Genomic DNA, 23,576 nt, shown 5'->3' with positions numbered 1-23,576 from the left:
CAGCAGATCTAAACATTTGCCGTCAGAAATGAGCAAAAGCCACTGCCTCAAGGAGGATGTGTTTTGGGAACGGGGGAGGCACAGGGAGTTGTGGGAACTCAAACAAAATATTCAGGGTTTTTTTCTTTTTTTTCTGTAATGCGCCAGGATTTTCTAATTGACAGGGTGAAGTAAAATCTGTTGGGTTGAGGCTGCTTACCAGGTCACTGTGGAGTATTGTAATATTGAAATACAGTGGAGATGAGATGCATATGTTGCTGTCGGGGACTAGGGTTTATTATCACACTGGGTATGGCTAATAATGAAAGTTTAGATTTCAAGAGGGTTTGAGGAAAATGTCCTTTAATTCCTACACGCCTGGATTGTGGACGTATTCCTGTATGCCTGGACTGTTTTGTGATTTAAAATGTGAATTGTAAATACCCATAGAAGGTGGCTGCAAGCTAGGCTGACAGCATTTGTAGTTTCAGCTTTAAAGATTAACTGCCTTCAGGAAGTAATAAAGATGAGAGCTGCCCGATCCCGACGCAACCGCCTATGAAAGCATGTTGACATTGCAATGACAGGCTTCAGGAGCAGCGCGGCTCGGGGAGGGCTCCGAAACGTGCCCTCCTCGAATGCAACCAGCGTCCGCCCAGCAGTGTCCGGTCTGCGGTGGTGTCGGCTGGCCGAGTGCCCCGGGTGGGGATGGTGAACACGTAACGTTTTGGAAGTGGTGGGAGCCTGTTACTGCATAAATGAGGAGGAAATCTTAAAATGAAGCAGAGGTGCAGACAGAGGAGCCTGCGCTTATGTGCAAACTCTCTCACTTCTTACCTGTGTGTTTGCTGGTTGCACTAATTACGTATGAGAAAGAAAAATGCTAGATGGAGTTTAATTAGGACTGAGCTGCTTTGTCATGTAAACTTGGAGTGCGGCGCAGTTTCTTCAGCCTGGACCGCAGCCAGTACCTGCGTGAGCTCCTCGGCAGCAGATGCCTCTCCTCCGAAGCAGAGCCTCAAGGAAGGGTTTGAATTACAAAGGAAGGGAAGGGGCTGAGCTTCCCTCCCCCCCACCTCCCTCACAAAGGGCAATAGTCAGTTTACTTTAATAACCCCACTATCAGCTGCAGAGGAAGTCTCGCAGTCCGGGAGCCTGCGAGCAGCCGAAGAGCCAGCGAGGTCGCAGAAGCCAAGCAGAGCCGAGCGGCCGGGCCGAGGGAGGGCAGCGCGGAGGATGGACTCGCACTGCTCTCGGAGGAGCTGACTTTCCTGGGGACCTCAGAGCTGGTTTTCTGTCCTGATCTTATTCTTCTGTCCTGTGGAGGCTTGGGTAAGTGTCTGGTAGTTTTCCGCTTACCTTTCTTTTCAGCGGTTCACTAGGATTTGCCAAATTACAATGGAACTGCAATGACAAAGTATTTCCTGCACCTTCGTGAGCTTGCTCTGGAAGTGGATGATCCAGATTTGAAAAGCTGGACCTTTAAAATCCTTTGAATTCATATGCGGCTTTTTAAAAAAGAGCCAGGGAGCAGATATGGAGAAAACAGACTTTCCAGCGCGTTGTTTCAGCTGGTGGGGACTGCTGGGGCTACAGCATCTTGCAGTGTGTTGGATTTTCAAATGTTGGATTGCTCTGAACAGAGATCTCCCGAGGTCTGTCAGTCGGTTCAATGGTGCAGATGTTTGTGCTGTTTCCTGTGAAATCAGCCTGTGGGGGTCGAGGCAGCTGCGCCTGTAGCCAACCTCTGTATTCAATCATCCAAGAAAAGGAGCGTTCGGCGCTTTCTCTAGACATTCGTGGGGAGAGAAAGAAAGATGCAGAAATCAAATGGTAAAATCGTTTGCTTGAAAAGCGTTTACTCTGGGCCCTGATATCTTGCAAAAGGGATCCGGTGATTTGAGAGCACAGCGTACAGGCAAGCGATTCCCTCGCATCCACGGGGAGCGGAGCGCGCGGAGTGGCCACGGCGCTGCATGCAGAATTAATAGATATTTCAAAGCGATTGTAAAAGATCTGTATGATTGTAAAAAAAGAATTGGCCATGGACTGGGGTAGGGTGTGTTTGCAAGCAGTCCCGGGTGTGTGTAGGCGGCTGTGTACGTGGTAAGAGTACAGCAGAGCTAACTTTAAAGGGAGATGTACTAAAACTTATGTAATGCATGAAACTGAATGTCCTCTCCTGACGTCCCTGCTGTGAACCTGAAAAGACGAACCCTGAAATGATTTTTAAAGCCGTCTTTGTTAGTCATCCTTTATGCAATTTGTTTCTTTTCACGTTTCATTTTGAGTAAAAGGAGATAGGCTGGTTTCACTCCCCTCTCCACTCCTCCTCTATTGTTAGGCTCTCCCAGCTTCCCATACGATTGTCCAGCTCTGCTCTTTTCAGAGCCCAGCGGAAAAGGATATTGTGGAAAAGGAAAGAAAGAAAGAAAGAATTTCAAATTAAAGTCTGGCAAGCATTTGCGTCCTCATTAAGCTTCAGACACACTTCCTCCCTCCTAAATCTTTTCCCCCAGAAGTAGCAGGGTGACCAGCATTGCTTGCAATCTCTTAAACAGTGGCAGAATCCCTCTTAACCAGTCACTATTCAATAAATGCAGCAAATAAGAATCACAGTTGGAAAACAAATCATATTTATAATAATACGTACAACTGGGAACACCTAAATGTAACTAAAGCAGTGAATTCCTATATTAAGACAAGCCTCATTCAGACCTGTGAGCTGGAGGCAGCTGATGAGCTGCCCCAGCAGCGACGCTGAGCGTCTGCCCCAGGCAGGGTCGGGATCGTGGCTTGTAGGAAGGGCGTGAGGAAAGGAGCGTGCAGTGAGGGAGAAAAGGTCAAGGCTGCATCTGTATTTGTTCTCATTAAATCATAGCTTGATGTAGCAAATGGTAATTAATAGTCATGTTAATGTTCAGAGGTAAACTGATAGGACTCTCCTTGCTTCCTTTTGATTCCCAGCCATCATTTCAGTCGTTTTCCTTTGAGCAGCGCCGATGAAGCAGGGTTGGGTCTGGATGATCTTTGGAGAGACCCACGCAGGACACATGGCCTTGCGGCATGTTTGCGCTGCGCGACGCTGCAACGCCGTGGCTGGGCTTCTGGCACCATCCTTCTTCCCACTACACAGCAATTAGCGGGAGGTGTCCCTGGGCATGACTGCAGTGCACGGGAGAAGAGGGCTGCCGTGGGGTTTGTAAAAATAACGTAGACTCTTGTGAGGCTAAGCCGCCTCCCGTGGCCTCGTTAGTGACAATATTAGAAGAGGGAGATGTGAACAGAGCGGGTGGAAAAGCAGCGCTGTAGACCAAGGGGAGGCTCCGTTTGGCAGGAGACATCACTGTTTTCTCCGGTGCACCCCAGCGCGTGGTGCTCCGTTTGCTCCCAGTCCGACCTGCAGCCCTGTGCGTGTCTGGTGCTTTATCACAGCAACTTGCCAGGCTTTTGTGGCCCTAGGGTGCATGCTTGGGAAGCTGGGAAGATAGTGGGTGGGATGAGAAAGCACTCAGTAATTCTGTGAGTTTCCTTCTGCTGGAAGTGACAGGAATAACACCTTTTCTTATTTAAAAGGCTCCCTCGGCTCCACTGGGTATTGTACAGAAACACCCCCCTTCTTTGCTTCTCTTCGACTTTCACCATTTCAGAGACCTGCAATTTGATGATAGATTTAATAATATGAGATACAATTGTCATTTGTGTTGAGAAGAGCTATTGAAAGAACTTGGAGTTGTACCACCTGGGACAGCAAAACGTAAAGGCACTGATTGTTCAGTCCCAATTTTAGGTACTTGAGACCCAATTTTTAAGACTTGTTGGGCATTGATGTCTGCTGGAGTTGTGTTAAATGCTGGGCCTAAGCTGCCAGTTACTCCAGTCAGTGGCTATGTTAGATATACAGGCTTATTCGTTTGTCACAGCTGAAGACTTGTTCCAAGAGGTTCTCCCTTCCCGCAGTACTGGTTCCTTCTTCCACCCCTTCACCATATAAAAAATTTCTGGGTTTTTTTTGTTTAAACAGAGCTCTCGTCTCTTTTTCCTCATGTTATCCCCTCTACTGTGGTAATACCAGCACCCACTAACGATAAGGGATAACGGGCCCCAACTGGGGGCCATTCTGTTCACGGTGTGTCCCAGCAGCAGTGAGTGGGGCTGCTGGGGCCAGCGGTCTGGGTAGGACCTTGGTGGTGGCACTGGCGATGCTCTGCACGTTGCTGGGACTGTGGCAGTGATAGGTGGCAGCCTCTGCCATGGGAGGGTCTCGCACACTCCGTTTCCCAGTAAAGAGCAGGATGCAGACTGGGCTGCAGCCAGTAGATTTACAGCAAAGACAATAAACCCACGAATTAGACTGACAGAATGATAAAAAGGCTTTAACAAAGGCTCTAAGCAGTTTGTCAGTGTGATTGGCTGATGTGCTGGATGGGAATGTTCTCGAAGGGGTTGCGCATTGTGGTGCATGTGCCGGTGCCCTCCCATGGGAGAGAGCAGAAGGCTCCAGCAGAGAGATTCAAATCGGTCTTTCCACTTGCAGGACTGATCGTCATAGTGCGGGACAATTCCCAATGTTTATTGTCCCAACAGTGCATTTCACATCTTCCAGTCCCCCTGTTAGTGCTGTTTGCTCTTAGATCGCTCTTTCCCTCCCTGCAACTCAGAGAATGGGCAGCTGCACGTTTTAGCAAACTTTCCTGCTGGGGTCTGGGAAAGGTGGTCAGCATCTAGGGAAAAGTGATATGAAAAGAACGTAAAATAGTGAGGAGAGTAGTCAGTGCCTGATGAGCCTGTGGTCCTCAGTGGGGCTTGTAATGGTGGGCGTCAGTGGAACTGAGGGCATTAAATTACATAGACCATGGCAAGAGAGGAACGTCAGAGATGCCTCCTGTGTGGGACCAGGGCTCTCCCAGCCAAAGTACGGAGGAGATATTTAGCTGTACTAACAGGGGTCCTTGTTTCTTTATCTAGAGTGCCGCAGACTTGGCCTCGCAGGGCTCCTGAGGGGGTTGTCAGTGAAACTGTAGTTTCTTTCGGGAGCCAGGTGACGGGGCTGAACGAAGAGTGCTCCAAGTAATGCCCGTGGCAGCCCTTCTGCGGTGCCACAGCTTGCGGCCAACTGCTGAGAGAGAACTGCTGTGCTGAGTGAGCAGTGACACCTCCTCCCTGTGGGTCTGTGGGTCTGTGTGTCTGTACGTGTGCCGTGCCTCCGTGCATGTGGGGGTAGGCGGATGCTGAGCCCCTGTCCTTGATAAATCGGGGTTATCCCCAGTCAGATGGCATCAATAGTTGAGGCTGCTTGCGCTTCCCTGACCGTCCCCAGGTAGCTGCCCAGGACGCCTGCGGCACAAGCCAGCCTTTTCCAGCATGCCCCCTCGGCCAGGACAACATCAATAAAAATGAGAATTTATGAGCTCCATCATGTACAGCAAGCAAAGCGTCGTGCAACAAATTAATCACTGATTGCGATGTAGTGCTGACTGGGAGCTTTCTGGTTCTCTCTTGGCATCGTTGCAAGGTTGTTAGTTAACAAACAAGTTGGATAAAGAGACCCTTGACTCCCAGCATTTCTGTCTCCTCTGTTACCTGCTCACCAAACATGAGGCACAGTTAGCCCAAAAGGTGCTTTTTACCGTTCAAGTTGCTCCAGCTTTTAGTCATCAGGATGTGACAGCACTAACAGTTCTCTGCACTTGGCTGTTGCTTCCTATCCAGTAATTTTGGATCTTATAATGATCTGCCTTCCAGTTGGGGCTGGGAGGAGCCAGATACTGCTGGTCTGCTGCAGGCTTAAAGAACAAACTGTGCAGGAGCGGAGCCCCTCTTGGGGCTTCAGCAAGAGGTTCCTGGGCACCAAAAGGCCTTTGCCTTAAGCTCGGTTTCTTCATTTCCACATTTCCACAGCAGCAACGGAGTGGGTCAGCTGTGGTTTTAAAGCACTCCCAGGTGCTTTAAAGGGGCTGTGCTGCAGCAAAATGAGTTAAAAATGGTTCTTGGCTCCTGCACGTGGCCTATAAAAACTGATGGCATTGTCAAGTCAGCTGATATCCTTTTCCCTGAGCTCCAGATACCATCCCCTGGCCTTCTGTAGGAAACTGTATTCACTTGTCTGTAAGTATACAAAGACAGCTGTATGTATGTGCATGACTTCCAAAATACAAAGTAGAGAGTCATTAATGCAGTGGAAGCATAAAAACCTTATTTAACACGTGATATAATTCTGATGTCTCTGTTAGCAGTGTTTAAGTGAGAGATCTCAAAGCATTTTTCAAACATGAACCCACAGCAGCGTACATCTCCCTAGTAAAGAGGGGGAAGCCAGAGCAGCAGGGAGGTGTTTTGTCCGAGTGACTCATGGCATGGGAGAGCCGGCCGCTCCTGCCTGCAGCCCCCCGACTCCTCGCGCTGCTCCTGAGCACGGCAGGGCTTTGCAGTCGGGCGCCAGGGCCGTGCGTTCCTGCTAAGCCGCTTCCCTTTCCTACCAAGAGAGGTTTTGCTCATTGTTCTCTAATTTCAGCAGACAGGAAAAAACCCACCTTTGAATTCTGTTGCCTGCCCTGTCCCCACAGCTGGTGCTAGCAATTGTCCCGGTGTTTCTATCCAGACCCACTTTCTTTGTTTTCCTATGGGGAGCTCCATGAGGTTATTGTTTTTGCAGTAATTTTATTTATCCCTGACTGAGACCAGACCGTTGTTTCCTATTGACTCATGTCACCTGTTGATGGCCTCTTCCTGTCCCTCACATAGACGCAGTGCAGGGGTGGGAGATGGAGACGGTGGCCAGACCTCAGGTTTAACGAATGCTCACACGTTAGAGCAACCCCACAAGAAACCCGCAGAGAAGGGAGCAGCGGAGCTGTAAGGCTGCAGGCGCACGCTCTGCGGGCAGCCCGGGAGACAAGCAGAGAGGCCGGGGAGAGGGAGATCTGTAGGGGATGTCGTCGTGTGTTCGGGAAGTTTTGCCCCTTCTTATGGCAGACTTGTATCAGCCGAGCCCATCCAGCCTAATCTGCTCACGGGTGCTGTACCCTGAGACGCTCCGACTACACACATCACCAGTCAGCACATGCCGAGCGCTGCGTCAGAGACCCATCAGATTTCGAGGCATTGCCTCGAACGCTCCATGGGTCTGTGGAACGAGGTGCCAGCAGGTCTCGTTTAGCTACAGGTTCAGTTTGGTTCATCAGGCTTGTTTCTTCCTTTTTTTTCCCTTTCTGTTTTCTTTTGTCAGAGAGCTCTTACATCGGAGCTGGGCGCTGTTGCCCATCTTCGGTGTTGGAGGGTGGCTCGTCTCCTGCGCGTGGAATGGAGCCCCTTCTGCTCCTGTTAACGCTAATGGCAGTTACCCAGGCGCTGGAGGGGGAGCAGGGCATTCTACATCTTAGATGTAACATCAACATGAAATTTCATCGCCTAGGTTTCAAGAAAAATAAACTGTGGCTGGACTTAAAACATAGCGGTGAGGAGGAGTAAGGGAGAGCGCCTTTTATGAGCATTGAGAATATTTGTAGCTAAGCAACCAACATCAGCAGGAAGAATAAATCAAAAGTTTCAGGGCTCTGCCTGCCTGCCGTCAAGGGTCAGGAACTATATTTTCCCTCTGTTAACAAGATTGCCCTCCTTTGAAACATCAGCCATTAGCTACTGCTGGAGGCAGGATACCGTATTAGATAGACTAGAAGCTTGTTGTGGGATACTGGGCTAGAATCATAAATGAAAGGACAGAGAAGATAAGCATCTTGCCAAAGGCCATGAAGTGAGTCAGGCTTCCTAGCAGCTTACAGGAAAATGCTCTTGGAAAAGTAATGTCTAACACATATATAATATTTTCTAATTACTCTTGTATAAGTCCTCCTAACAAGTCTTCAAGGTAGCAGCTCTAGACTATATTCCCATTTCACAGATGGCAAAAGTTGAGTGACTGGATGACTGCAGCGGTTTATGTTTGACACGGTGAGCCCCAGTGGCTTTGTTCATTTTATGTATTTGTACGGTTCCTGTTGCTTGGGGCACCAGTCTCCATTGCTATGATTGCAACACAGATCTGAGGCCTATTAGATAATTGAGCTTTATTTTCTACAAAGATATTATGCAGTGTTCTTCACTAGGTTGCACCAGAAAACCTAGAAGCAAGACATTTTACTTTAAGATATGTTTTATTTATAAAGAGGAACTTTCCCAGAAATGCCAATGGGAATGGCAGCAAATCAAATCCCAGCAGTAGTTTCTCAATGGAACTGCTTTTTTTAAACACCATCTTACAACCTCGGGCTATTTTCCATCTCTGCTTCCTCCTCCTTAGGGAAGCGCTGGTTAGAAACGATGCTACAGTCTCTACCCTGCCCTGGCAGCCTCACTGATCACCTGAGAGACGGGGCTCGTGCACGCCCTCAGCGCTGCGAGAAGATCCCCTTAAAGTGCTTTTGAACCAAACTGTTGGAGCCCTGAGACCCTGCTAAACACACAGCGGTAATACACCATAAATCTAGGCCTTAAATAGACTTATTCCCTGATCAAGAACCCCAGAGACCTCTTAGCCTTCATAGACACTAAAGTTGGTGTTAATTATAAAGCCGAGTGTATTAAGGCCAGATCTCGTGGTATTTATATGGAACTGTATTCCTAAACCAGATTTATTATTTTAATGAGAGGAATGAACTGTAATGCAGGATAACAACTCATGTTGTCTTGGACTTCTAAGACCCGTCCCGGTACCGTTCACATTTCTGAGCAGCGCTGCACCAGAACACGTTCCTCGGCAGGAGGACCGTCCACATATTTTAGCACTTTATATGGCATTTTCTCCACTCTTCTGCCCAGAAAGCTTTCTGTAACATTGAGCATTTCAGTGGAGTTTAAAAAAGCATGTCTCAATTTCTATGTATTCGTGCTTTTTATATGTTGATCTCTATTCAGAGCAGCCTTGTAAAGACAATGACGAGTATATAACTTTAAGGAGGCAAACGGCTGTTTTTTCTGTCTTATTTACTGATACAGCTGTAAGCCTGGCTGGTGGTGACTGGAGTTACTCAGCTGTGAAAAGCACTTACGGATCTGAAAGCAGAGGGTGTTTCTGTCCATTAACACCAGTGTTCGCAGAAGCCCAGCTGGGTGGGGAGTCCATTTAGTCCCAGTCCCACAGCTGGGCTCTGAGAGGCGGCTTGGGCTGGCAGGTAGAAATTAAATGGCTGTTGAGTATATTTAGCAATAACCCTATGCCAGCATGACAGTAAATTATTTTGGGGCTGTTCTTAATGTTAACATTGATTCAGGATGGATTTTATTTTTCATATTAGAGAAGCTATCGCTTTTGGAAGTAATGCAAATGCAGTTTGGAAGCAGCACCAACTATTTTAAAAGAAAAAAAAAGCACTGGCAGGTGTGAGATGTTCCGGAAAGAAAAGGTACAGCCTGAGTTAAGAGAACCCAAATGCATTAATATAGATCTAAGCTTCTCTGTTTGATATGTTTTCTCTCCCTCCCACCCACCTTGGGACTGAAGTGAGGTAGGATCTGATCTGCTCCCACTCCTCTGCGTGTAGGAGCTGAACCGCTCCGGCTGGTTCCCGAGTTCTTCCCAGCTCCCAGTCCGTTCAGACCACGAAACAGCTCCTGGAGGCACTGACGGAGTTTCTGAAATGCTTCCGCAAATACAGATAAGCACAAACTGCTGAAAAACAAACACTCGAACTCTCTGCCAACCCTTCCTCTGCCTGCAGTGAGCGCGCTGGAGGGCAGACCGGGGAGCGGCGGGGAGAGCCGGGACAGCCGGCTGTGGGGTGGGCAGCTCCGGCCTCGCTCTGCCTCTAGTTTACCCTCCTAGGGAAGGAAATGCACCCAGCTGATGGTGAAACAGGTTGAGGACACTATAGTCAACTTAAAATTCATGTTCAAAGTAGTTGTTTCAGCTTTCTTACTCCATTTGTTGTGCTTTTCCCCCCTTGTCTGCTTGATAGCATTTTGCTCGGTCGGCTTCTCTTGGTTTTGTCAGTACGACCGGTCCATGTGTCTCGTACTGGAGGGAAAGCATAACCCAACGCTGGCAGCTGCCTGAACTCAAACTACTCTGTTTTGTGATGTTTAAGTTGAGTAGTTTTCATATTGGCAGTGCCCCCGTGGTAACTAATGTTATTTATTAATTAATTCTTTGAATTACAGCCAAGCATGCATAGCAGTCCCAGCCCATCGCTGCTACGTGCTGAGCAAATCCCTACCCACAAGACAGCTGTTTGTGTGGGAAAATCTCCAGAGGTGAAAGGTGAAAGAAAAATGCAAAATGGTGACGGACTTTTCGTCATCTTAAACAAAAGTAACGCTGCTTTATTCAGACCTGCTGAGCTAGGCCCAGCTTTGCTGAGATACGCACAGCTCCTTGAGGTCTATGCTTTTAAATGTCACCTTGGTTGTAGTTACAGGGAGGAGAGGGCTGAGCTGTAGCATGGGGGCTGGCAGCAATGGGAGCCGCGGCCTCGCAGAGCACGGCACGGCACGGCACGGCACGTGGGCACCAGCCTGGCCTCGGGATGGCCGTGCCGAGGGTGAGCTGGGAGCGGAGGGGCCGTGGCCGCTGTGGCCCGTCCGCCCGCAGGGTGCCCGTGGGTGCTGGCCAGTCCGTCCCGGCTCCCCGCGGGTCCCGGGCGGAGCTGGCGCAGTGCTGCCTGCGCCACGTGTGCTGGGACCGCGCCGGGGGCCCCAGGCAGGTTTCTGTCTCTGGACATGCGGAGAAATTGCTCTTCAGTGCTTCCTTCAGGGCGTTTTCTCTACCTCCTTTTACGCCCTGCAAGTGCCTCTTTTTCACTGTTACTTTTTTTTTCCCAAAATCACAGCCTCTAGTCTTTAGTTTAATTTTAACATTTAATGAAATAGCCCTGTAATTAAATGTTCTTTAACAAATCCCTGGGCAGGGTATCTCATGACAAAAAGCACTCTGGTTTTATTATTATTACTGATGCAAAGTAATGAAATGTTTCAATCCTTATCAAGTGTAATTCCGGGGGTTAATCATTTAAGTTGAAAGGAAAAGTTAGCTGCATCATTTATGCTGAACTGATCTGCTCAGTGTCCTGTTACGATCTTTACTGTTTATTTAGATCTCGAGACTATATTTTTCTGGCCTAGAACATACAATACATGTAATTGCACATGTGTTTGTATGAGCTTCTGTATGTTAGCACAATGTGATTGACTACGTTTGGTTTTCTAGTTCACTGGGCAAACAGTTAGCAATAAGCTAAATACTGGGAAAGCTGAAGGAGAATAATAGACTTTTGGTGTCTGTGATGTCTAGCTTGACAAACCTACGAAGCACCTCACTAAGAAAAGCAGAGGAAGCCTTAAAAGCATCTGAACTTGTGAAATGTTCTCATTGAGAAATATTTTTGCATCTTCGATTTGAACTCCAAAGCAAAAAAGCAGCTCTGTGAATCAGTCAGACAATCCCGCATTTCCTTCTGAATTGGCCTAGCTATCGGTTCATACGCTCTCCCTTCCGACTCTGCTCTGCGCTGTTGGTGTTCACGGACCCCAACTGAAGGCCGAGAAAGCAGCTGGGGCAGATGTTGGCCACCTGGGCTCTAGGAACAAGGCTTCCCAAAGCCAGGACAGGTTCAGCTTCCAGAGCGATGGTTTAGACATCGAACCATTGTCAAAAGTAGGTCAGCTGGCTATCAAAATCTGTGCTTGCTGGATATCCTGCTCTGAGGCATTTGAGCCTGGGCAAGCATATGGCAAGTGTGGGCTGTCAGCGTACAGCAACACGACTGTGTAAGATGGGTCTCTCCTGTTGCTGTCAGTACTGCGCTGATTAAGACGGCAACAGCAAGAGTCCTTTGGGAAACCAGAAACCAGTGTAAAGGTTAAAAGCAGTCATTGTTTGGTATTTAGAAGCTTTACAGATAAAATTGCACATCTCTGGCAAAGGACATCTGCAGCAGATGCAGATAGCCAGGGAATGTATTTAATACCTCACTAAGTAGCAGTCTGCGGGACGCGAAGCATAACTTGCAGAACTGACGGTGCTGGCTGCATGCACAGATCTGTGTGTGCCGGAGCTCCGGGAAAGGGCAAGGAGACAAGCAATACTGAAACAAGGCATAGGATAAGGTAAATCATTCCAAAAAAGGACTTTGGAGGCCTGTACCCTCGTTCACGGCTGTATCTGTACTGGATGTGTCCAGTACGAGATGTGTCCAGTACTGTGTCTGTACTGGATGTGTCCCCAGCAGCCCTGCATCCCCCGCGCCCTGCCCGGAGCAGGCAGGATGTGTCCCGCACAGCCCTGCCAGGCTCCCGCACCCCCGCCTCAGCAGTAATCCCTCCTGTCGGCGGAAACACAGTGCCTTCCACTTTGCTGTCCTGCCACGTCCTGTCTTCAATAGCCAAGGAACGGGAATTTCGCTGGTGTCATGGTGCATCCGGTGCCGCAGCCGAGGTTCAGCTCCTTCGTCCCTATGGCCTCGTGGCCTGGGAGGCTCTGCGTGGGCTCTGCGCTGGTGCCCAGCTCTTCTAATTAACATGCGAGGAGGCCTGCCACAGAGGGAGACAATCTGCCACGGGAACAGAAGCACAGGTATGTTTGGGGCGGTTCTGAGGCAGCGGAAGAGTAAGTTGAGCTGGAAGGAGGAGGGTGGAGGGTTCGGACTTGTTAGTCTGCATGTGGCCAGCTGAAACGTTCCTTTCTTCTGATCATCCTTCATCCCATCATCTTTGATCTGAGCTGTACTTTTCCCTGGAAGACTTCCAACATTCTTGGTGTAGCTATGAAGCTTCCTTTTTTTTCCCCTATGCAGGCCACATCCCTCAAGTTTAAGAAAGGCGCTGCGATGATGAGGTGGGACTGTTGTGTATAAAGTCATTTGTGGATAAACATGTTTGACTTCTTCGGATGTTCTCGATCTCTCTTTATTCATAGAACAGGCACAGAACAGGCAACAGCAGCACAGGCTCCCACATTCATCTGAGAGTTTAACTTAGTGCAATGTGGAAAATCATCCCCATAAAGGGTTCAAGCTGTGGTTTGGGTACAGATGTCCAATAAATTGAGAACTTTTGGCGACCCTCGTTTCTAGACTGACGTGTCAGACGGATTCACATGCCAGAAGCACACTGGGAAGCAAAGACTGGGTTGGGAAGGATGCCAGGAGCCAAGATGCATTCGTACGGCTTCGGAGCAGCAGCTTGGCCATGTCTGGCCCAGGCAGCAGGATGATGGAGAGAACCCCAAGGTAGCTAGCTAGATAATGATGTTGCTTCTAGAAAGGACAACAAAAAAAAAGCATTGCACCCTGCTCCTGCTTAGGAGGCTCGGAAGCAAAAGAGAAAAGGCTTCTTTCTCTAGAGGTGAACAGTCACTTCTCCTTCCTACAGCAGTAGAAGCCTGACACTAGATAAGTAGCTGTGAGATGATTCATAAAAAACTAATTTATAATTTGCCAGAATATAATCCTATTTGATCAGTGTTATTCGGTTCCTCTTTCTTTTAAAATTCAGTGCACTTAACTGTTCTACGAGGGTTTATGAATGTTTAAAAATTGCTTTGTGGTCCCTAAAGTAATTTGACAAGTCTGACAGCTATTGATTAAAAACCTGAAATTATTCAGACTGTAGGATGACTTGGGGGATTAGATAGAAAGTTTTTTCAAATGTGAAGGGAAATAAGATGTTGGAAAGTAAATATGTTCTTGAATATTTTTGAAAAATCCATTACAACTGTGAAATTAAATTGAAATGAGATACTTCGTGTGGAGATGAAGGAACTAAATGCTGGCTTTACTATTTAGGCACGGGGTAGAACTCACCATCCCAGGTCCAACATGTGTTTCCCTGGAAGGCGCTGGTGTCGGGGCTCTGGCACGGATCCCGGCGCAGGGCGCTGCGGGGAGCCCTCGGGAGCCCCGTGCACCTGCCCGGTCCTGGCCGGGGACCAGCCAGCTCCTCCCATCCAGCCCTTCTGCATCCCGGAGTGAGGGAGGCCCTTCTGCATGCCCTTCTGCATGCCGAGCAAGGTCAGCGGACCGCTGTGGGGCTGACGGGAACGTGGCTCTTTCCGTCCGATATGTACGTTCCTCTCTGACTCTGTGGGACAGACGGGAGCTAATCGAGCCTCAGACTAAATGACTGCAGCCTCCCGGATTGTCCTAATTTGCACTCCTCATGCAAGGGCTGCTGCGGTAGTTGGGAGCAGCTATTATGCTGGATATCTCTGTCTCAACTTGTCCTTCTTCACCAGACCTCCAGGCAGGATATCCAAGAACTGGCTGCACATCTCCGTACATGCCAAAGAGACTCTCCTAGGAAATCATTAGACCAGACGGGCCATTTTCCATATGACCAGAAGGGACCTCTTTGTTCAGCAGATCCAGACCTGTTCTGTTACTGACGACCATGTGTTAGAATATCCTACATAAACATATTTTCTCCATCGTAACATTGTTGAGGTTTTCTCCCGCATTCTCCTTCCTTCTGGAAGGCTAATCTCAAATTTCACTCCTCTCATGGTTAAAAGCCCTCTTCTGATTTTCAAGGCTGAACCTCTTCACAGCCAGTTTTTAGCCACTTGTTTCACCAGTGCTGCCCTGTAGCTCGAATAGCTCTTCTCTTTCTCATGTATTTACTCTGAAGTACATATAGTCCTCACGTTTAGTCTTTTCTTGTAGACTGAACGAGCTGAGTGTCACAACGCTTCAGCATCAAGCTGAATATGACCCAGCAGGTGACGTATCCCCCAGCCGCTCTGAACCGAGGTCAGTCCCATGGGGCCGAGGTGGGCACTTTCCCAGCTTGGCTGCTCTGCCCAGCATCCAGCCCAGTCAAAACACTCTGCAAATCTGAGTGGGTGATCCATAGCCAAACATCTCCAGGACTGAAAAAGAAACTACCCCGGCCTGCTGGCAGCTGGCTGGGAATAAGGGCAAACACCAAGGTAGCAGCTGGGTTTGTGGAGCAGAAACAAGTTCATCTGCTGCATGTGTTGTGGGAGAGCCCTCCTTCCCCGAGCCTGGGGGGAAACACGCTGCTGGGCACAGAAACCCCCTGTGCACCCCTCTGGGAACACAAATACTGGCTATCTCGTCTGTACCCGAGAAAAATGTCTGGCTGGTCATTATCAGTGCTGTTGTCAGGGAACACGTGTGAGCTCGGGTGGAAGGGATCAAAATACGTGAGTCTGTAGCTGGTACAAAGCGCCTGGTCAGCTTTGCAGGCTGTGTCTGCCAAGCCAGGTAGCCCACAAAGACCCGGTCCTGCTTTCGATCTCATTATCATTGCTGGTATTTAATCAGATAATTGATGGCTGTTGGTGTTGGTTAAATTCTTGAGTGATTCTGTCCACATAGATAATGAAGTGTTTGTAATGATGATTCAGTTCCCTGAATTGAACAGGAGATTTGTAGATGTGGAGATACTAAATGAGCAGATCACAGTGGGCTTCCTTGGCCTGTTACCCCAGCGGGGTACCACGCAGCCCTTGCTCATCTCCAGTAATTCTCAGTTTCACTGTGATCGGCGTAAACCCCGCGTTCAAAAGCCTGAGTTAGGGGAGTCTGCCCGGTACTACATGGAGCTTGTACATGGTGTCACCAGAGTGTGCATGGTACTTTAAACCCTTGTGCTATATGTGGCCCTCAGTTATATTTCAGTGACGATATTAAGCTTTAGAAAGATGAGTGGAAAGAAAGGAGACCTTCAAATTTAGTTACTGCCAGAAAATACTAGGCACCACATAGTTGTCATTCTGCAGCAGGCAGGGATTATGCGTAAACCCTGTACCTCCAAAGTGGAAGATAGTAATAAAGCTGACCCCAGGCGTCCTTTGAACTTAGCTACCTCTGATTAATTAAGTTTTTCCTTCCTTGAGCCTGATTTAGTACTTATGCTGAGAATGAAGGATTTAAGTTAAGAAACTGTTGAGAAATTGAAGGACAGCTCTCATCCCCTCTTTCTCATCTCATCCCCTTCCCTAGCACATGCACACACACGTGTAGTAGAGGGCTTGATGCGGTTGCTGAAAAATCAGTTCCCAAAGGGATTCCTGTCCCAGAATTCCTGTCATTCCTCCTGCAATTGCACCACTTTCCCTGTGGATTTTCGTTCCTGCCAAGCTTGAAATGTCAGTGGGGCATGGCAAACACTTGGCTAATACTGGCCGTAGGTCTCAGGGCAGCGTGGAAGGTGTAATAGCGATGCTGCATTTGTATGGAAAGTAGAAAGGCGTCTGTGCAGCTGTGGAGTATCATTCATTCATTCATTTAATGACCGAGCTGTCTGGGATGTTTACAGTCTGTCAGTGGCAGGGCTGAGGCACAGCGCTGCCATCCAGGACCCCAAGTTCAGAGAACTTTTCCTCTGCTTCAGACAGCAGGGGCTGGGAATGAGGATGAGACCGTGGCTGGTTCTGTAGCTCCCCAGGGTGCAGGCTTGCACGACAGCCCCAAAACTTCACAGCCCTCCTTGGTTAATAGCTATAATGATTATAATATGAGTTCATTAACATGCTGGTATTTACAGCCTTCTGTACGGGCAAGGAAACGTTGAATAAAACATAAAGAAACCTGTGCGGGTACAATGAAAACACTGGATTTAAAATTTTTGGTTGTGCTTGCAATGACTTGCCTTGTCCAGAAGACAGCGGGGTTGTAAGCAGGACTGTGGTGGGAGAACGTGGCACGCTGCTCTGCCAGGGCTCCCTGGCACGGCCGAAACCCCGTGGGGCTGGAGCCCCGTGCCGGGAGCAGGAGCTCGGGGCTCCCTGCCCGTGTGCTGCTGCTGCCCGTGTCTCCGGCGCTCAGAAATGCCTGTCCTCACCTGGGGTGTGGTTGCACTGGCTGAGCCCACAGCCGTCTTCTGGGGCCTGGGCAGGTCCGGCACCTCGTGCCCGTACACAGGAGAAGATAGCTGTTGCGTGGCCACGGCATTTGATAGCCGTGCGACAACTTTGTGCCTTCTGACTGACGCTTGCAGGGTTATTTCTACTCTAATGAACAGGGCAGTAGTATAAATCACTCTGCTGAGACAGACGGACACTGGCTTTGAAAAATCTGTTGCGGTACGATTAGTGATAAGAAGAAGTGCGAATATGAGGCAGAATGGCTCGATTTCTTTTTTTCCTCCACTTCTTTGGTATTTGGTGACCACGATAGATTTGTTTTGTTTTAGAAGGAGTTTTGTAGAATGTAGTCAGGAATATGTTTGCTCCTACCAACCAGTTGAAGCTGCTCATGTCCTGGAAAGTCACTCAGCCACTACTTTCCTAATTTGATTGTTGCGGTTGGCGTGCTCTGCGCAGCACTGGTGCTATATCCCCATAAATGCTGAAGGATTTAGAGGGGTGGTGGTTTTACATGTGTAGTCAGATCTAAAAAAACTTGTCAGAAATGATTCTGCTGATCCCTTAATTAGAATTCTTTAACCCACTTTTTGGAGGAGAAACAATTGTTTAGAGTAATGAGAGAGTGTGTTTTGATTGAAGGATGTACAATAATCTGCCCTGAATCTGCTCTGCTGCATTGTACCAAATTAACTTATTTCTCTATATTTGTTCATATTCAAAGCATAAATAATTTAGCATTTTGTCTCTCTCTGTGAATGTGAGAAGCATGCTGGCTGATTTCAGATCAGATGGAGCAGTGATGTTTATTACTCTGATGTTGGGGAATGATTGTTGCATATTTAATATCACCATAAATAAAAATCCTGTAGCTGAGTTCCCCCTTGTGGGATTGGCATGTGGCTCTCTCCTAATGCGGCTGATCTACAGGACTCAAAGCTTTGGTGTGATGAAAGCGGAGGCTTTGCTTGCCCACAGTGATACAGGGCAGGAGGGGCAACTCCAGGGGCAACTCCAGCGTGCCCTGCCTGGCCGGTCTCCACCGGCGTCTTCCTGCAGCACTCTCAGCCCGTACCTGCTCAAGCACAGCCATTTCTCCTTGACAGAAATACTCAGGGACTTACACCGTGTGACAAAGCAAATACCAGAAGAAGTAAAACAAACCTCATTAAAATAAAGTGGCTGGGTGATAAGGTGAATGTTTAACATACCTTTTAAAAGCATATTTCTTTTCTTCGTTCTATCTTGCTAATGCCTTTAAAAACTGCCTGAAAGTATTTTATAGTAATTGCCAAAGTAGCTAGAGTTTTTAGCATTCTTACAATGGGCATTGAACATCTCTGATTTTAGTAGGTTTATTTCAAAGTGTGGGGAAAATACCGTGCAGTGGGTGAGTGTGTGGGCCATGGCTGTTATTCCTATTTATAATTAAAATTTTGTCAAAGTGTGGCACAAGTATTACAGCATTCTGCAGCCATGGGCCGAGGTGTTCTGCTGCACAGGAGTAGTTTTGCAGTATTTCAGTCCGTTCTTTGCTGTGCATGTATGCAGGATTTTGCTCGGGCGCCTTGCTGAACCCTGGCTTGTCACCCAGGGCCGTTTTCCATTTTCTCCTCTAAAATTCACTGGCCTGGAGAGAAATTCTTGTACATTTTACCTAAGACACTTGCCAGAATAAAGGGAGTGAGGCACTGCTTGGCAATGGTGAAAAGCAAGGGAGAAAGAGAGAGCTTTGTCCATGAGCCCTTTGCAAGCCAAGACAGTCCCGCTAGGTCACATTCTTGTTCTCTCAGCCTTGGCATGGATCGCCTCTTTTTAATGGAGTCCAGTGTTCCCAGTGTTTCCAAACTTGTTTTAGTGTTTGCAGCAAGCTGGGATGGTCTCCGAGAAACAGTTTGTCTGGATCTGATTTAGAGCAAGGCGGCGTCATTGTGTTGGAAGCATGAGAGGCTCCGCACGGCTCTCCAGCACCGTGAATGCGAAGGGGTGGACGTTGCTCCCACTCGCGCTTGGAAGGCTGAGGTCTCTGAGAGGGTCCACGGCAGTGTCTCAGGGTGGATCGGGCACGTGCTTCTCAGGTGACTTTCCCAGTTGTCCCCACTTACCGTGGTGCTTGGGTCTGCACCACGGAGCAGCCTCAGCCCCTGGAGTGCTTTCAGCGGGAGCTGAACCGACGATGTGCTCCGGGAGCAGCGTGGCACTGCTCCAGCCACCTCCCCTCCCCGGGTACGGACAGGCCATCAGTCCTCAGCACCAACTCTTCCTTACTTAAAATTTGCTCCTGTTGCACCGTGCTACCTGCTAATGTGGTCACGGCCCACATACAGCGTCGTTGGGGAAAGAGAACCGTGCGGAGGAGGAAAGCCCTCCCGTCCAGCCCTGAGAGTAACTCCACTGAAGCCAGCGATACTGGACAGTGGTAAACAGATGTGCATCAGAAATGGTTCAAACCCCTTCCTTTGCGGGAACACAGCCATTTTGCTTGTTTAGTATTCTAAAAGCAGAGCTAATAACTATTTTTATCTCTATTCTCATTTCTCACGTACATACAAAGTCTCTGTTGATGTTTAGCTTGACAAGCCAGGCTGCAGTTAGGATGCCAAAAATCTCAAAACTGTCGCGGAGTGAGACAATGATAAAGAAAAAAACAACTTAGATAAAAGGGCTGTGGACTCAGAAATGCTGTATGTGGCACACTTCCCAATCCTCAGAGAGACTTATTAATTTACATCGTGGAAGTCTTTATGGTGCACAACTCAAGTGGCTTTCTGGCTCCACTTGGGATCTCATTGGATTTACGAAGAAGCTGCTTTCACACTTCTACAGTCAAAGGCATTTAAAAGCATTTTTGTTTCTTAGGGTGTATAAGGTAATAAAGCGTATAAGGGATGGTATAAGGGAAGCCACATGTCAAAGGTAGGCCAACTTCTGTACTCAGAAATTGCCCATCAACCTAATGCAGGTTTTTCTTTTTATTGCCTTGTTCCAAACAATACCGTTCAGACTGAGATTTAACATTCCGTCCTTTGCTGCATCCTTGGTGCTTTCTGTCTGAGCAGGAAGACGACCTGGGTTCAGCACCGTCTGACGTTACCTCGCAGGCAGGCTCTTGGAACAAGCGTTTGGGTTTCCTCCCCGAGCTTCCTTCCAGCTCTGTTTTCCTTTTGTCAAGACAATTACATTGGTCGTTATTAAAATAAAAACAGAAGGGGAGTAAAATGATTCATCTTTCCAAGCAGCTTTGCTAAAGAGTGTCATTAATTCAACAGCGGCAGGAATGTGTCTGCTTAGGAAAATGTGCTTTGTCCGAGGGACTGGGCTGCTCAAAAGGCTGCGTCCTTTTTTACCTGGGAGGGCTCAAATGTAACCCCGTGCGAGTGACCAGTGTTTCTGACTGGGACCAAAAAACCGGTGCTTGCCCTGGCACCGTCGTCCCTTGGGGTCAGCCGGATCGGGGCGGGCAGACAGGAGAGCAGGGTCAGGCCTCGGCTCTCCTTCCTAGAGGCGAATCCATCGGAGCGGGGCTGAAGCCTGCTGCCAGCGAGCCACGGCGGGGACCCTGTGCTGCTGCCAGCCCCAGCTGACACTGTGCGTTGCCCAGGGGCTGGGGTAACACTTCCCACCAGCTCTAATCTCTTTATAAAAAAACCAAAACCAAGCCCTTAAACAAAAAATCTAAGTTATTATCCCATCATTTGTAAACATGGATGTGCGCGTTGTGGGCACTTCAGAGAGAAGGTGCTTGGCAGCTTTTCCGAAGTTGTCCATGTGCTGCACGGCGGCTGCTGGTGCAGCTGGCTTTTGCAGAAGCGGGCAGGGTGGAGAGCGCAGCGCATTTAACCCACCCCTCCGCATCAGGGGAAGGTTGGCCTGTATTAGCCTTGCGGTACCCCCCGTCATCAGCCAACCAGAGCCTCGTCAGTTGTGCATTTCTCAAGTGTCCAGAGAAGAAGTGAAGAAATTGTGGAACGTTTTTCTCGCTTGGCAATTGTTTTAATTTCTCGGAAGTCTGCATTGTATCAGCACTGTCCCTGTTCCACCCCTTTGATGCTGAATGTGCCCGGCAATTTGAATTGTCGTCCTCGTGCTCTGTAAATGAGATATGACTGGAGGTTATGGCGTGACTTAGTCACAGAATGTGCTCGGTTACTCATCAACAGCCAGGGTCTGTTCATGTAATTCCCGTTGACAAGCTGATGATTTCCTAATGGCAGGACAGCCCTGACACCGCAGGCATGCGCGCAGCCTTCCAGCCAGGGCCCGGAGAGAATCACGCTCCACGTGATCACCTCCAGCGAGACCATTCCCAAGCATGTGTGTGTGTGTGTCTGGGTGTTGGAAGCTAGCAACAATTGTACTGGTCTGGGAGATGAAGTCAGGGAGCTACAAATACAGCAGAGGAGAAGAAAAGTAATACTAGGGGGCTGATAAGAGGAAATTGAGCTTTTCGCCTCACAGTTTGAAGCCCGTGTGGACTGAGATGGCCAGCTGCTGCTTTTGAGGAGCACTGCAGAAGTGGCACTGTATGAGGTCCCCCAAGGCCATTCCCCCTTGCAGCCCTGCGTGGCCCCTGCCAGCTTGGCCAGCAGCCTGGGCAGGGGACACCCCTCCGGGGGGTGGTGGCTGGGCTCCTGGCTGGTCTCCTGGCTGGGGAGGTGGCACAGCTCTTGCCGAAAAGAGCTCCCCTTTCACCTGAACTGGTTTGGGAGCTTCAGCTGAATCACCAGCGTTTGGCAGTGCCTGCATGTCCCCTGGATGCTGCTCTGCCTCCAGCCCTGTAACAGGGACATCTGGAGATGGCTGGGGGTCAGTCCTGTCCTGGAAAGGAGACAGTACAGGACAATTTAGGGCCACACAGCATGTACTTTTTAAATGGCTCCAGTTGTTTTATGAAGCCATTTTAGGTTTTAATGCTGCTTGTGCAGAGTGGCAACTGCAGTGGCTTACAGCTCTTGTTTGTGATGGCGAGTGGAAAGCAGTTGGGACTGGTTGGGCTGGGCTGGACTTTGCTTCACGGTGTTTACAGTGCTGTTGCTCATTTGGGAACTAACCTGCTGCTTTCAGTTTTGATCTGCTGAAATGGTATATAAAGACATCCAGCCTCTCGCTTGCGAGGCTGGCGGGAGATGAGGCGGCGCAGCCGGCCAGCTGGCTCCTGCCGCCAGAGAGAGGTGAGTCACGTTCATCCGCTGGCACCGGGCTGGGCCGTGCCCACCCCGGGGGAGCTGCCCGCTCGGTGCCCACCCAGGCGCACCACCCGCTGTTCTCCTCTCTGGCTTCCTTGCTCCGGTGCTGGCCACTGCATCTGGGAGTTAGGGGCAGGCTCCGGTACCCGGTGGGAGCCCGCTGCCTCTCGGCCTCTCTGCCCTTCCCTGCGCTGGGGATGCTGCAGGACCCACCTTCTTCTTGGGCAGCGCTGGGTTTCTAGTAGCTTGTTTTTCTTTTAAGCCTTCTACCTGTGTTCCCATCGGATCGAGTCTTGGGCAGGAAAAGAGGTGTAGGGAATGAGGAGAGGAGGCGGCAGGGGGCTGGGAACAGGGCGAAGTGAGGGCAGTGGATGTTGGGAAGGGATTTGCAGAGCTGGACCCCAGAGTTCAGCCTCGTGCTTCGGGCCATCCTGCCTTAACCCTGCCCTAGCATTGTTCAGCCCTTGGTTGTCAGCTCTGGAGAAGCTTTCTGGGATCCGTTGCGTGCGTGCCCTGTCTGAGGGTGGGAGCCCGGCAGGCACGGTCAGGGCCGAGCGAGGGGAGCTGCCGGCAGCTCACGCTCCGGGGCGGATGCTGCAGCGCCGTCGGCAGCCTCTGCCGTGGGCAGCTCAGCTCCCTGGGCCAGCGTGGCCGTGCTCACTGAAGTAGCCTGATCTTTATAGTCACTTAAACCTACAAATCTGTCAGCTGCCTCCCCGAGTGGAGTAGGTTCTGATTTACTGATTGACAGCTTGTGTTACCAGAGTAAATCACTCCGCTAACGGCCAGCTGATGGGAGTCCGGCACCTTCGCAACCCTGAGCTGGTTGAACTTCCCCAGCGTGCCAGAGTTGTTATCCTGGTTGGGGTGGGGACTCTGTGGCCCATCATACTCTGTCCTTTCTCTTTGCCTCATCTTATTTCTCATCAGAGAAGGCACAGAGCCCTTCGCAGAGCCGTCAGCCACGTGTGCCCACGGACACGCACCCCTCCAAAACGGAGTCCAGTGTTAGCTGTGATGGTGTAAATCCAGGGCAGCCTCATCAGCTCAGGAGCAGATGCAGTTTTGTTAATGAGAACATACGCTGGCCCCATGTATTCCCAGGGATTGGACCTAAGCTTAGCATCTGTCAGGATAAGAAAAAGTGGTTTAGTGGCACTGGCACAGTGGCAGTTCAGAGGATGGGGAGTGGGGCACAGAGGGGTGCTGGCTCTTCCCTCTTGAGGGACGGTTTTATATTCCAGCAGAGGAAGAAAAAATATTTGTAGAAATCAGTGTTTTAAGAAATTAAATGCAACAACGAAATCTAAACCCTAACTTTCCAGATCAAAACATCTGGAGTTTTCTCAGAAGAAAGTAAGATAAATTTTGTTTTCTGCTATGCAGATTTAACCCTTCAGAGTTGGGGAACCACAAAGCAAAGCCAGTGACAGTGAGTGGAAAAGGCAAGAGTCAGGACCGTGTGTAAGGAGCGGAACCCAGGCTAGATCTGCAGAAAAAGATGTGTCCATGCAACTACATTTATTTTAACTCAACCTAGTTACATCAACTCAGGCTTTTAGCGTAGTGCGCCTAAATGGTTTTAACTCTTC

The 23,576-nt window shown here is 49.3% G+C and overlaps 1 protein-coding gene across 11 annotated transcripts in view; it reads left to right on the top strand.

Annotated features, from left to right (window-relative positions):
• DAB2IP (DAB2 interacting protein) overlaps positions 1–23,576 on the top strand; it is a 170,316-nt gene that overhangs the window by 80,301 nt on the left and 66,439 nt on the right. The window contains exon 1 of one of the 11 annotated variants that reach the window (XM_072883009.1): positions 777–1,311. The exons of 9 other annotated variants lie outside the window; for them this stretch is intronic. The gene's annotated coding sequence lies outside the window, so the exon portion shown is untranslated. Of the gene's footprint in view, positions 1–776; positions 1,312–12,417; positions 12,545–23,576 lie in introns of those variants that run through there. One more of the 11 variants, XM_072883012.1, reaches the window with a different exon arrangement.

Source organism: Ciconia boyciana, chromosome 18 (genome assembly GCF_034638445.1).
Source record: "Ciconia boyciana chromosome 18, ASM3463844v1, whole genome shotgun sequence".
In the NCBI taxonomy this organism is placed as follows: Eukaryota; Metazoa; Chordata; class Aves; order Ciconiiformes; family Ciconiidae; genus Ciconia; species Ciconia boyciana.
The sequence above is the reverse complement of the archived record's forward strand: the minus strand, read 5'-3'. Positions and strand labels throughout refer to the sequence as shown.